Genomic DNA, 12,537 nt, shown 5'->3' with positions numbered 1-12,537 from the left:
GTAGAGACACAAATATCTTATTGCCTAGCAGTTCATTACCGATACTGTAACCTAATATTTCTACTCTGACCAGTCTCGGAGGTTGTGGGTTGTACACCACTTGTGGCCTACAACAGTGTACCATACTGTTAATGTGAACATCTGCAATTCACATAAAAATCAATAAATGAAATGAATGCAAATAAACAGTATTATGTACAACACAAAATAACAAGCACACAATATTCAAAGTGTAAATTAAAAACCTCTGTACTTGAGTGGCCAACGGGAGGGGCTGGTAGAAGGAAAATGTCATTTCCAAGTGAAAATGTCTGTCTGTTACTGCGTGTACATGTTTTGCAAAGGGCCTTTGTAAGGGTTGAGTCTGTTATGGTGTATAGTGTCTGCAAAATTGCTCTTCTCAGTCCACCCTTTATCACATCCTTCAAACAAAAAATGGCCCTTTTCCATCTTGGAGCCAGTTTATTCATATTCTGATCTGGGTCATCCAGGAGAACAATACAATACAATATAGAATACAATGGCTTACCGCCCTAACTACAAACAGGAACAAAAGCACTTAAACTGGGGATTGACTGCTACATAATACTGTACACACGTGTTCACCAAACAGAATTTACATTGCAGCCAGAATATATGTTAAAGCCATTCCAAATTTGTTGGCACCTGTGTTTGATTAAATCAGGAAAGAAACAGCGAGAAGGCAGACATGGATCCTCTGAAAAGTGTTTTTGTTCACAATCATTTTCAATCTGCTTTCTGGTGCTTATCACTGAAACAGTTGTTACTGTTAACATCCACACAATATCACGATAAGTGGGCTGACACGGGCTGACACTACAGTTTTTTTTTACTGTATGTGTAACATAGTTTATAGGTGACAAAAAAGTGTATAAATGTTCAATAAAAATTGCATGCTTTTGGAATCATCCACAATTGTGATGTGAAACATGAACACATGTCTCTTCTGTGCATTCTAAAGATATACAAACAGATAAAAAAAGAGACAGCTCATTACTTCAGTTGCTGTATTCGCTGAAAAAGATAATCATTGGTTCTTCGAGATGGTGACTTGAAACAAGCAAGTCTGTGGAAGAACAGCTGACAAGTTGGAAGTTGTGAATATAAAAGTTTAAGCTCGGTAGCTTGCGTGACATATTACATGTAGAAATGTACACGAACGTTTTTGCAGTTTGGCAAAAATTCGAACCGAAAACCATTACCATTATTATCCATATGCAATATACTGTATATTTTTTTTCAGTGAAAGATAAAATGTGCTGGCATGAAAGCTTGTGGATTTACATCTTGTGATAATATGAATTATTTATATAATATTCATATTAATTGTTTGATATATTTTTAATTTTCATTAATCATTTTATACAATGCAATTGCAACAATTCTATGTAAAAATATGTTTTTTGTAATATCCTATTCAATTTCCTATTTCCTATTCAATATGTTCTCATCAAACTGCTGACTTTTCCCTGATGAGACTGTGACCTTTTCTCATAGCTTCAACATGTATTTTTTCTTGTAGACCTTTTTGTCATATTCAAAAAAAAAAAAAAGAAATGTACACAAAAATGCTGTCTTCTGAGTTGAATAAGTATTTTTATATTGTTAGGGTTGTGTTATTTTTACTGGCTCAACTGTCACAAAAAGCTTGTTTAATATACTTTGTGTACCCAATCTATACTGATAATGAAGCCCAAACTTGTTCCAAACTGTGGTGGTCTTCAGTGGTGGTCTTCAGTTTCAGTATATTGAAGGAATAAAAATTATCGACACAATAAGATTTAAGTATTTGTTTCGTGAAAGTCCCAGTTTCCCAAATAAATTGGTAAAAGAAAAATTGCAAAAATATATCTTTTGGTGCCAAAAATGAATCATTAATATCATATCAAAGTGTTCCATAGACACTTAAATCAAACCTCTCATAGTTTTTTCCCCATTCTCACAAGCTGTCAGAATTGAAGTGGATGCATTTACACACAAATCTTCAAAGAGGCTACAGCCCACACACAGCTATCTGTACGCACAGCATTTTGAAAGATTGTTGGCACGAACAGGTCCTGCTGTGGCTTCTATATTTCAAGCAACTGATGGCCTTAAGCTACCGTACCAAAGTAATCAGATGGTGTGTATAATGTACAGTGGGTGTAAAAAAGTGTTAGAACCTTGGTGACTCCTAATACTTGTACATTTGAACATTTACACCACATGGATGTGATCAGTATTGGTATCGATATTGGTGATTTCACTCATGGATTATCGTATCGGAGGCATAAAATCCTGATTGGACCCTAATAAATACTCAGATTTATGAATGTAGTAAATATATACAAATATTTTTTTCTTTTTCTATATTTATAGTAGAAGGTAGATCTTGGGACTTGGTCATTTTAAAAAAGCTAATTGGCCAAAAAAGTGTGAGCACCCCAAAGATCTTGGGGATCATCATGATGTTTTCAGGCAAAGCTGAGAGAAGCCTTAATGTTCTTTTTGTTCAGCAGTGGTTTTGGTCCTGGAACTCTGCCATGCAGGCCATTTTTGCCCAGTGTCTTTCTTATGGTGGAGTCATGAACACTGACCTGAATGTTGATGTGGGGTCTTTTGTGAACTCTTTGATGAGTCGTCGCTTTGTTTGGGTCATTTTGGTTGGCTGGTCACTCCTGGGAAGGTTCACTACTGTTCCATATTTTCATGATTTGTGGTAATTGCTCTCACTGTGGTTTGCCGGAGTCCCAAAACTTGTTCTAACATGGGGGGCAGTCACTTTTTTTGCACAAAGCATTTTTTCTCCCTTAATAATAAATTGTTTCAATGAAAAACTACATTCTATACTCAGTTGTGTTGTTATTGACTAATATTTAAATTTGTTTGATGGTCTGAAACATTTAAGTGTGACAAACTAATATCCGAAAAAAAACCTCTTTTTAACACCATTATGTGTAAACCTATAAACAAAACTGGATTGCCCCCTACTGAGCGGGTTCGAGTCCTGCTTACTGCTGTGCATCACAGTCACAAAAAGTAAACATTTATGTTCAATTGCATCTTATAAAGAATCAGGTCCTTTTCTATTATCTGATGATCTTTCTGTGTGATGAATCATTTCTGTATTTTTAAAAATTTGTAAAATATTATCAGAATCAAAAATGTACTGTACATGTTCAGCATAAAGTTTATTTCTTTTGTTCAGCGGTGGCGCTGGCGTTGATTTGATGGGCTTCTTTCCTGTTGACATTTCCAGCCCACGTTTTCTTGCATACGTGCAATTAGAAGACAGCTATAATTTCATTTAAAAATGATTATTTGAAATGACAGTTGAAGGCAAAACCATGGGCAACAATGATAACACAGTGAGTGCTCACATTATAAATGTCAAGCTATCTGAAGAACCATAACAAAGTTGTGGCCAAAAGTTTTGAGAATAACAGAAGTGTTGGATTTGACAAAGTTTGCTGCTTCCGTATTTTTATGTTACGAAAGCCACTTAGTTATCACTTTTCCCTTTGGAAAAGGCATTGTTTGTCCTTGGATGGTTGGGAGACATTGCTTTCGGAGGTTATTTTGGTATGACCATTCTTTATTCAAGGCTGTGTTATTCGGCAACATTGTTTGTGAGCCCACTCTCTTGCCTGAGAAGCAACCCCACATATGAATGATTTCAGGTTGGTTCACAGACACAGGACTCTGACTCAGTCTCCAGGACTCCAAAACTCGTATCTTTTGCAGAATACCAGTCAGTCCGTGATGCCCATCACTGTGTGTGATGATGCACTCACGCCTGCCTGCTGATATTTCTGAGCAAGCGCTGCACACCGAATCCTGCAGCCAAATCAGTCCTGACAGTCCAGATGCATGCTGGTCTTTCTTGGGTACCCTGAAGCCTTCTTCACTGCAATTGGACCTCTCTCCTTGAGGTTCTTAATGATTTGATCACGGTTGGTTTTGGTGCCATCCTACTAGCAGCTTGTGAAGCTCTTTCTGTGCTTAGCAATGATACTGCATGTATGTATTTCATTGCATTTAACTAAGGTTAACAGAGGAAAGACAAAGGTTTATGGTAATATGATTATATAAACTGAATGAACCGACACATTACAAACTTGTTTAAGCCTACAAGTTATCTGTGGAGCCATATTTGCAAAGCCAAGAACTTGTCATGGCCTGCATCTTATCCATTGTCTACACTGCTTGGCTGTGTCTGAACTCGGGATCTGTAGCCTTTGAGTCTGCATTTGTGGGCTGTTTTGAGAATTGAGAATTCCACGAAGGCTGTGGCTGACAAATGTGTTCTCCATCTATATTGGATGGAAGTCTGCATTCAGACCATCCTTTGTGGCCCTCATATTAACAAGTACGCTGTAAAGTGTGATCATTTATTGCAGGCTTAACATTTGGGAGGAAGTACTAAATTTTAGATATCGATGTAAATACAAGTTTGTGCATTAAGGGCCTATTATCCCATTTGTGCTTAAGTGATTTTTATGCGTTTGGAGTTAAGCATGTTTCTCCCTTTTTTTCTATTCTCTCATCCAGACTCCTGATCCACCCACTGAATGTACCACACGCCTCGTATACATATAACATGTTCTACTGCTGAATTATAAAGACCCAAAAAGGCTAAAAACATTTTTTTTTCTTATAAAAGAAGAGGGTTTAAAGTTTCTTTAAATTGTTTCAACGTTTATGTAGCCCTAAAAGTCAATATGTAGTGGGTCTTGAGCAAAAATGCCCCCCAAACTTTCTTCTCTGAAAAGGGCTGGCAGTGAATGAGAAATTGAATGAGACAATGTGACTGAGTGAAATGTGATTTGAACCACTAGGTGGCAACAGATGAATGTAAAGCCAAAGAGCCATGATGGTTTAAAGGAGCTACCCAATACTTAGCAGCTACTACATATCCTGATCGGGCAGGTCCCTCAGTGAGAACTCTTTCCAGATCTCTCAACGCTTACATCAATTATGCATGTTGTGTTACATAAATAAATGTTGCTTGCTTGGTTCGGAAGTCAAAGACATAAATCACAAACAAGACGTTTGGAGTTCCAACTTGACATTACCATTTGCATAATGTAGCCCAGTGGGCAAAACAAGGCATACACTATATATTCTTATGAATAAGGCCACTAAACGGCACTGACCCTTTTGGAGGCTCTTGGGGACTTACACAAAGATGGTTATAAAGGGAAACTTGTGACATTGAGTATTACATTTAAATACTATAGGTCATTTGGTAATTTTCTAGCATTGTCCTGCTTCCTATACCAGCTGACTTTGGGCAAACCATTGCTTTACTGATCATTAGATCATTACGGCTATGAACTGAGACACTGGCTGAAGGGTAGGTGCTATAATGCTTTGGGTCATAAGGGTTTGCTATACCAGATATTATACTAGATATACTACTAACACAAACTGTAAGAATTACTGCAAAATGGAGGACAGATGAATACAAATATACAAAAGACAGCATCTCGGACCACACTTTTACAACAATTCATTTTTCATGTAAAGGAATGTATGCAAATTAGGATGTTTTAACGTACCTCCAACTTCATTACCACTTTCAGCAAATGCTTATTCATGGAAATTGTTCAGTCTTTTAAGGGTTATACTTAGCTTAGACCAAGGGTGTCCAAAGTGGCCATTTGCGACCCATTGCACATTCTATAAATATATTAACAAGAAAACAACAACAACAACAAAAAAAAAACAGTAGCAGCAAAAGTGGAAAAATCAACATTAACTTTAAAAAGAAACAAAGTCAAAACATATTAAGAGTAAAAAGTTGTAAGATACGAAAATGTCTGAAATTTTGCAGTAATAATATTGAAATATTGTGTCACTTTAATAGCATAGAGTTAAAAATACTAACAAAAAAATAACATTTTTTAAATTGTAATATGAAAAGACTAGGACATTTACGATGATTATTTTAAAAGGCAACACCTTCAGTGACTAATCCTTCATGGCTTCTATGGCAATATAAACATAGAACCTACCAAAAGAAGATTGTACTCATGTCTTTCATCAGAAAAAAATTGTTTGTCTTTTTCCGTTGTTTAGTAATCAGCAGTAGAACATGGTTCAGTTTCAGGAAAACGTTTTGTGAAAAGATACATTTCAAGCATAACATCATGTGTCTCCTTTCTCAGCTCTTATCAAATCCATCCAAATTCTGCCATCTAGTGGCTAATTTTATGGCATCAAACTTGCTCTCAAGTGTAATCCTTTGTTGAGGAGTTGCACCATCACGTCCATCAGACACTCGCGGACAACAAAAAAACGTAAAAGACATATTAATATGTTGTTGTGATGCGGTGTTTGGGTTTATAAATACATATAACTACATCTTTGGTATTGAATGAGTTAAGAAGAAAGTTTAAATTTTGGGAAATTAAAAATATTTGTCATTCACAGAAGCAGAAAATACTGGCCTCTAGTAATTGGCTTATATAGTGTATGAATGAATCATGGTGCTTTTGGTTTTCCACTTCTTCTGTTTACCTAGTTTATTTATGGAAGTGAAAGCCCAACATTAAAATTCATGTATTTGAAATAGGTTGAAAAAAAATGAAGTCATTTCACTTACGGATGGTATCCAGTGGCTTTTCCATTGATAGAATGAGTAAAATAAGATCGGTGCAAGTAGAAGTGTATTTTCTAATTGTGTGCATTAAAGGCTTCAGCGGAACAGCAGTTCTTCAATGCAATTTAGATAAAGCCACTATCAAAGCCTTACTGACAAGATGTGGGCACATGTCAGGAGACAACCTCTATCAGCAGTGGCTTATCAACGCTGGATCTGTTAGGTCCTTGTGAAAAGATGTATCAGGGGAAAAGGAGGTGCAGAGAGAATCACATGAAAGTCTGTCGTTAAAGAAAGGTGTGTAATTGCCTTTCTCATACCGCAGTTGATACAATGTACAGACCTGTTTTGGAGAGATCATTCACCCCCTGGATGGAGAGTATTACTGATGAATTATGATAAGTAATAGCACAGCTTTCAGTTGCATTTTTTCCCGTATTTTCTTTTTTTTTTTACATTTTGATATGACACATTTTTTATTTGATATTAAAAGTGCTGTCTCGCAACACAACTTCTGGCTAGCTAGCATTTGTAACTAATAATATATAATAAAGAACATACTACACAAATGTCTATATTTCAAAGTTTGTAAAAATATTGTTTGACTCACTGGCAACCAGTCCGGGTTGTACCCCAAATTCAGCTGGGATAGACTCCAGCATACCCCCACAACTAGTGAATGAATTGCAATTCCAATGGACACTGGAATAAGTTTTACATACTGGTAATATCCACTACACCGTGGGAGAAAAATGAGCTCCAAATTACTTATTTAAATATAAAAATAAAATATCACTGCAGTGGCAGAGGGGCGGCACGGTGGTCGAGTGTTTAGTGCCCTGACCTCACAGCTAGGAGACCAGGATTCAATTCCATCCTCGGCCATCTCTGTGTGGAGTTTGCATGTTCTCCCCGTGGGTTTTCTCCAGGTACTCCGGTTTCCTCCCACATTCCGAAAACATGCTAGGTTAATTGGTGACTCCAAATTGTCCATAGGTATGAATGTGAGTGTGAATGGTTGTTTGTCTATATGTGCCCTGTGATTGGCTGGCGACCAGTCCAGGGTGTACCCCGCCTCTCGCCCAAAGACAGCTAGGATAGGCTCCAGCACCCTCCGCGACCCTCGTGAGGAAAAAGCGGTAGAAAATGAATGAATGAATGATTTAAAAGTGCTGTCTCGCAACACCACTTGTGGCTAGCTAGCATTTGTAACTAATAATACATAATAAAGAACATACTACACAAATGCCGATATTTCAAAGTTTGTAAAAATATTATTTGACTGGCAACCAGTCCTGGTTGTACCCCAAAGTCAGCTGGCATAGGCTCCAGCATACCCCCACAACTAGTGAGGACTAGCGCCATAGAAAAGAATGAATTGTTTGACTTTAATGAATTTCAATTCCAATGGACACTGGAATAAGTTTTACATACTGGTAATATGAGTTCCATATTGAAAAAAAAGGAGCTCCAAATTACTTGTTTTAAATATAAAATAAAGAGTAAAGAGTCACAATTGGAGTCCAAAGACGCAAAGCTAGGCGGATAATTCTATCAGCTAGAAGAGCCAGGCAAAGTGCGTATTGAAAAATTCAATGAAATTCAAAGAATGATCATACAGACTGGCATCGATTGGCGTAGCCTGTGTGGGATGGAAACCATTGGAAGTTTAGACTAGACAAGCCAAATTGTGTTCCTTGTCAATACATATGTGACTCTCTCAATTCCAGACATGAATAGAATTTAAATGATAAAACTCTAAACTATGGAAACAATAAGATATGTCAATCCAAAACTCAACATAGCTACTTTCCCTGTTATTATAGTTTGCTATTTACCACCCAATACCTGCAGACGTCTATCATTTCCCAACCCTGAACATTCATTCATTCATTTTCTACCGCTTTTTCCTCACGAGGGTCGCGGGGGGTGCTGGAGCCTATCCCAGCTGTCTTCGGACGAGAGGCGGGGTACACCCTGGACTGGTCGCCAGCCAATCACAGGGCACATATAGACAAACAACCATTCACACTCACATTCATACCTATGGACAATTTGGAGTGGCCAATTAACCTAGCATGTTTTTGGAATGTGGGAGGAAACCGGAGTACCCGGAGAAAACCCACGCATGCACGGGGAACTCCACACAGAGATGCCCGAGGGTGGAATTGAACTGTGAGGTCTGCGCGCTAACCACTAGACTACCGTGCCGCCCACCCTGAACATGCATCCAGTTAATCTGAAGTGATGAAGGGATACACCCTGAGGTATTACTTATGTGGTTTCTACTGGTTAGTCTGTTTTTCACACGTTCAATGATGATTCAATAAGAATGTGCTTTATCCTTCATCAATTGGCTATTTAAATACCAGCATGAAACCTTGTTTACAACTATTCTGGTATTCTGCTAGACAGGTAGCATATGTGGTGTTATATGCTAAATAAATAGTGAATTCTCACTGACAAGAGCCATCTGGTCTCATTTGCCAGCAGTTGTTCAGTTCACTGACTAAGTGAAATGAAAAACAACATCTCTATCTTCTGTTACCATGCTGTTGCCTACTGAAGTCATTCATTCACATTATCAACACTCCATACACACGCAAAAAAACAACCCCACAAATTTAAGCGCTGGGGGCCAAATGTGGCTTAAGAAAGCCTGGGAATAATATGTGTCAATAATGCACTTAGTTCTTCTAAATATTAATATTATTTGATCATGCAAGAAGACATATTTTTATCTATATGTGCCCTGCGATTGGCTGGCCACCAATCCAGGGTGTACACCGTCTCTAGCCTGAAGACAGCTGGGATAGGCTCCACTTCTCACTTTTAATAAATCAGTTATCTATCAGTTTGTTAAAATATAATAAAATGCATCGGCAATTGTGTATTAATCTCATGAGGTTATAGTCATATAATATATAAAATTGGCCACCTGAGAGCAGCCTGTATAGTTCTAGTTCGTCAAAGTCATAAGGAGAGTTCAGTCTGTGGGCCGAGAAGAAGTAGGCCAGGTTTTTCTAATCGGTGAGGATGACAAAGAGGTGTGTGTTGCCCTTCAGACTGTAGCAACACCAACACAAAAGACAGCAGCAACAGTACGTATGTCCTACCTGTGTCAACGCTGCGTTTGGCTGGTCTGAGGTGACATGAGAAGTTGCAGGGGTGCAGCTTCTGGTCAACCATAGATCTCTGCAGGAAGACAGCCCCCACTCCGGAGTGAGCGATATCGACCCTGAAAAAGAAAAAGAACTGGGTTATTGTATGACATTTTGGAGTAATAAGTTATTTTATTTTTGTACATCTGACTGAATCAACACCACGTCACTGCCAAGCTATGTTCGAGGAACCAGATTTAAAAACATGCAGCCATGAATTCACAGCAAAGCCAGGAAAATGACACATTCACAACAATAATAATAGTCACTGTTACTGTGCTTTGCAGATCCAATGCAAGATAGGCGACAAAGACGAGTGATAACAATTGATGTTTCTCTAGCAATTCACGTTGACAACACTGGCAACATGTGAAGAATATATATTACAGCATATTCACAGCAATAACATTCACTAATATTGCATTGTAACTGGCAGTGATAGACAACGAGAGACAACGATTGTTTTGGCGATTTCACAACCCTTTGGATTTATTTTTGATTTTTGCCACATTCCCAGCGAGTGAGCACGTCATAACAAGCAAGGTAGGAATTAGCATTGCATTAGCTGCCAGCACTCATTGGCTGGCAGCCAGTCCAGGGTGTACCCCGCCTTTCATCCAAAGTCAGCTGGGATAGGCTCCAGCATACCCCATACAACCCTAATAAAGATAAGCGGCATTGATAATAGATGGATGGATAGCCACCAGTGCTAGGCTGATGGATGGATGGAGGGATGGGATGGATGGATGGAGGGATGGGATGGATGGATAGAAATGGCGTTGCCTGGCTCCCGTATAATACCAGAGACAAAAGAAGATAAATAATAATAAATTATAATTATAATAATATAGAGAATAAATATATGACACCAAATATGAACAACATAATGTGCAGCGTAAACAGTAAATTGCACAAATAATCTAAATAATTGAAAAAAAAATAATATTAATTTAAAGTTTTGCATGAGAGCAGGTAGAGGGGCGTATTTGGCATTCAGCAGTCTGATGGCCTTGGCACGCTTTTCCACGGTCAAACGTCTTGTGAGTTTTTGACTTTTTATTTCCATTTGCAGGGTAGTAGTAGAACATTTGTCCGTCAAACTTCGGGGAAAGTTCCAGGTGGGACTGTCTGGTTTAGATGCCACTTGCTCCTCCTCCTCCAGCCCTGGAAGAAGTAACGAACATTTTAAAAAATATATAAATATTTCAACATTGGAACACATGTCTAATACAGGAAATATTCCTGTCAATGTTGTTTTTCACTGTGAAATAAGATTCATATGTTTTTTTCATGTCGTGACCACTTTAACTGGTGCAGAAGTGAAATGGAGTTTTTGTTTACAGAACACTGACTCACCCAGGCTTCCACTCTTGTGTACCTCATACATTAGGACTAGACAGGGGTCAGGAACCTTTACAATCAAAAGAGCCACTTTGCCTCCACTTCCAGTAAAAAAAAAAGTCTGTAGCCACAAAACTTTACACGTATTATGAACTTTTACAAGTTTAGCAACAGAACCAACCGACAAAAGTGCAGAGCTGCTTGAACATAATGTAAACATTGAAAGATGTAGGCCTTTTTTAAAGTAATTTCTGTATTTGTAAATTAAATTCAAACATCAATCAATCTCTTCTCAATATTTTTTACCTCACTCGATTCATCACAGTCAATTGACTATGCTTGCGTTGAATTCATGTCATCAATGTGCCTACTGGTGATGTTTGTTGCCATTCTATTGGCTCTGTCCTTGACTGTCTTTGCAGAGAGAGGTTTTTCTTTTCCTGTTTATTTTTTTATTTCTGATCATAGATGTACTTTGATTCTATGTATTCCCCATCTGTGAAAGGCTTCCACCTCCTTACATGTGCAGTCACAACACTAGCAGCTGTAGTCGAATTTGGACCATTCATCCACTTAGTATGTTTGCTCTGCTCAACCGTCTGTAGTAGTTCCAAAATCGCTGTCTTACACCCATCAGTAGATCAGTAGATAGTCTGAGTCCAAGATAGGGGATGTGTGCCATCTCCAAGAGATATGCGGCATATTTACTTCATGTTCCATTAGACCCTAACAGGGGCATACAGCCCAAAGTTTTCAGTAAACACATGCCATTGATCTACAAAGTTCACAAGCAAGCCTGGTGATGTCATAATATGCTAATTAGATGAGTGAATTCACTCACATCACAAACCTTGGGCCATACTGATGAGTTTTCTCCTTTCCAGTATGCTTTATCTAAGCTACAACCTTTTGAAATTGTAATATAATATAATATATTTGTCTAAAGGGTTAATATGAACATAAGAAAATACTGTCTCAAGCTGTATTTACATTGTGTGGTATCGCTCCGGGGGTATGATGAAACTGTTTGTTATTGAGAGGAAGAAACTAACCTTTCCTGCCTCCCACTAGAACTCTATTGCAGTCCTATGGTGACAATATTGCACCCTATTAACCAGAATGACCCAGAAAATAGGTGGGCGAGTGCTTATTCATGTCAATATTTTCACTTTCCAGCTTGGATGAAAACGCTGCAAAAAAAAACCTGTTATTAAAACACCACCTCAGGACACTCATTACCATATAGGCCATGAACGCGAAGAGGCTGATGCATTTAGAGTCCATTTTGTTTCACGGAAAGAAAATAAAAAGCAACTGTAATTCACAGGTAATTGCTACAAGAACCTTTGAACCTTTTTGATTTTTGTGCATGCTAAACCGATAACCGTACTGTTGTAAGTACAACATCAACACAGGGTATTACTCTCTGTG

This window comes from Doryrhamphus excisus, linkage group LG4, assembly GCF_037039965.1.
Source record: "Doryrhamphus excisus strain RoL-2023G ecotype Guam linkage group LG4, RoL_Dexc_Guam_v1.1, whole genome shotgun sequence".
NCBI lineage: Eukaryota > Metazoa > Chordata > Actinopteri > Syngnathiformes > Syngnathidae > Doryrhamphus > Doryrhamphus excisus.
Note: the sequence above shows the minus strand (reverse complement) of the source record.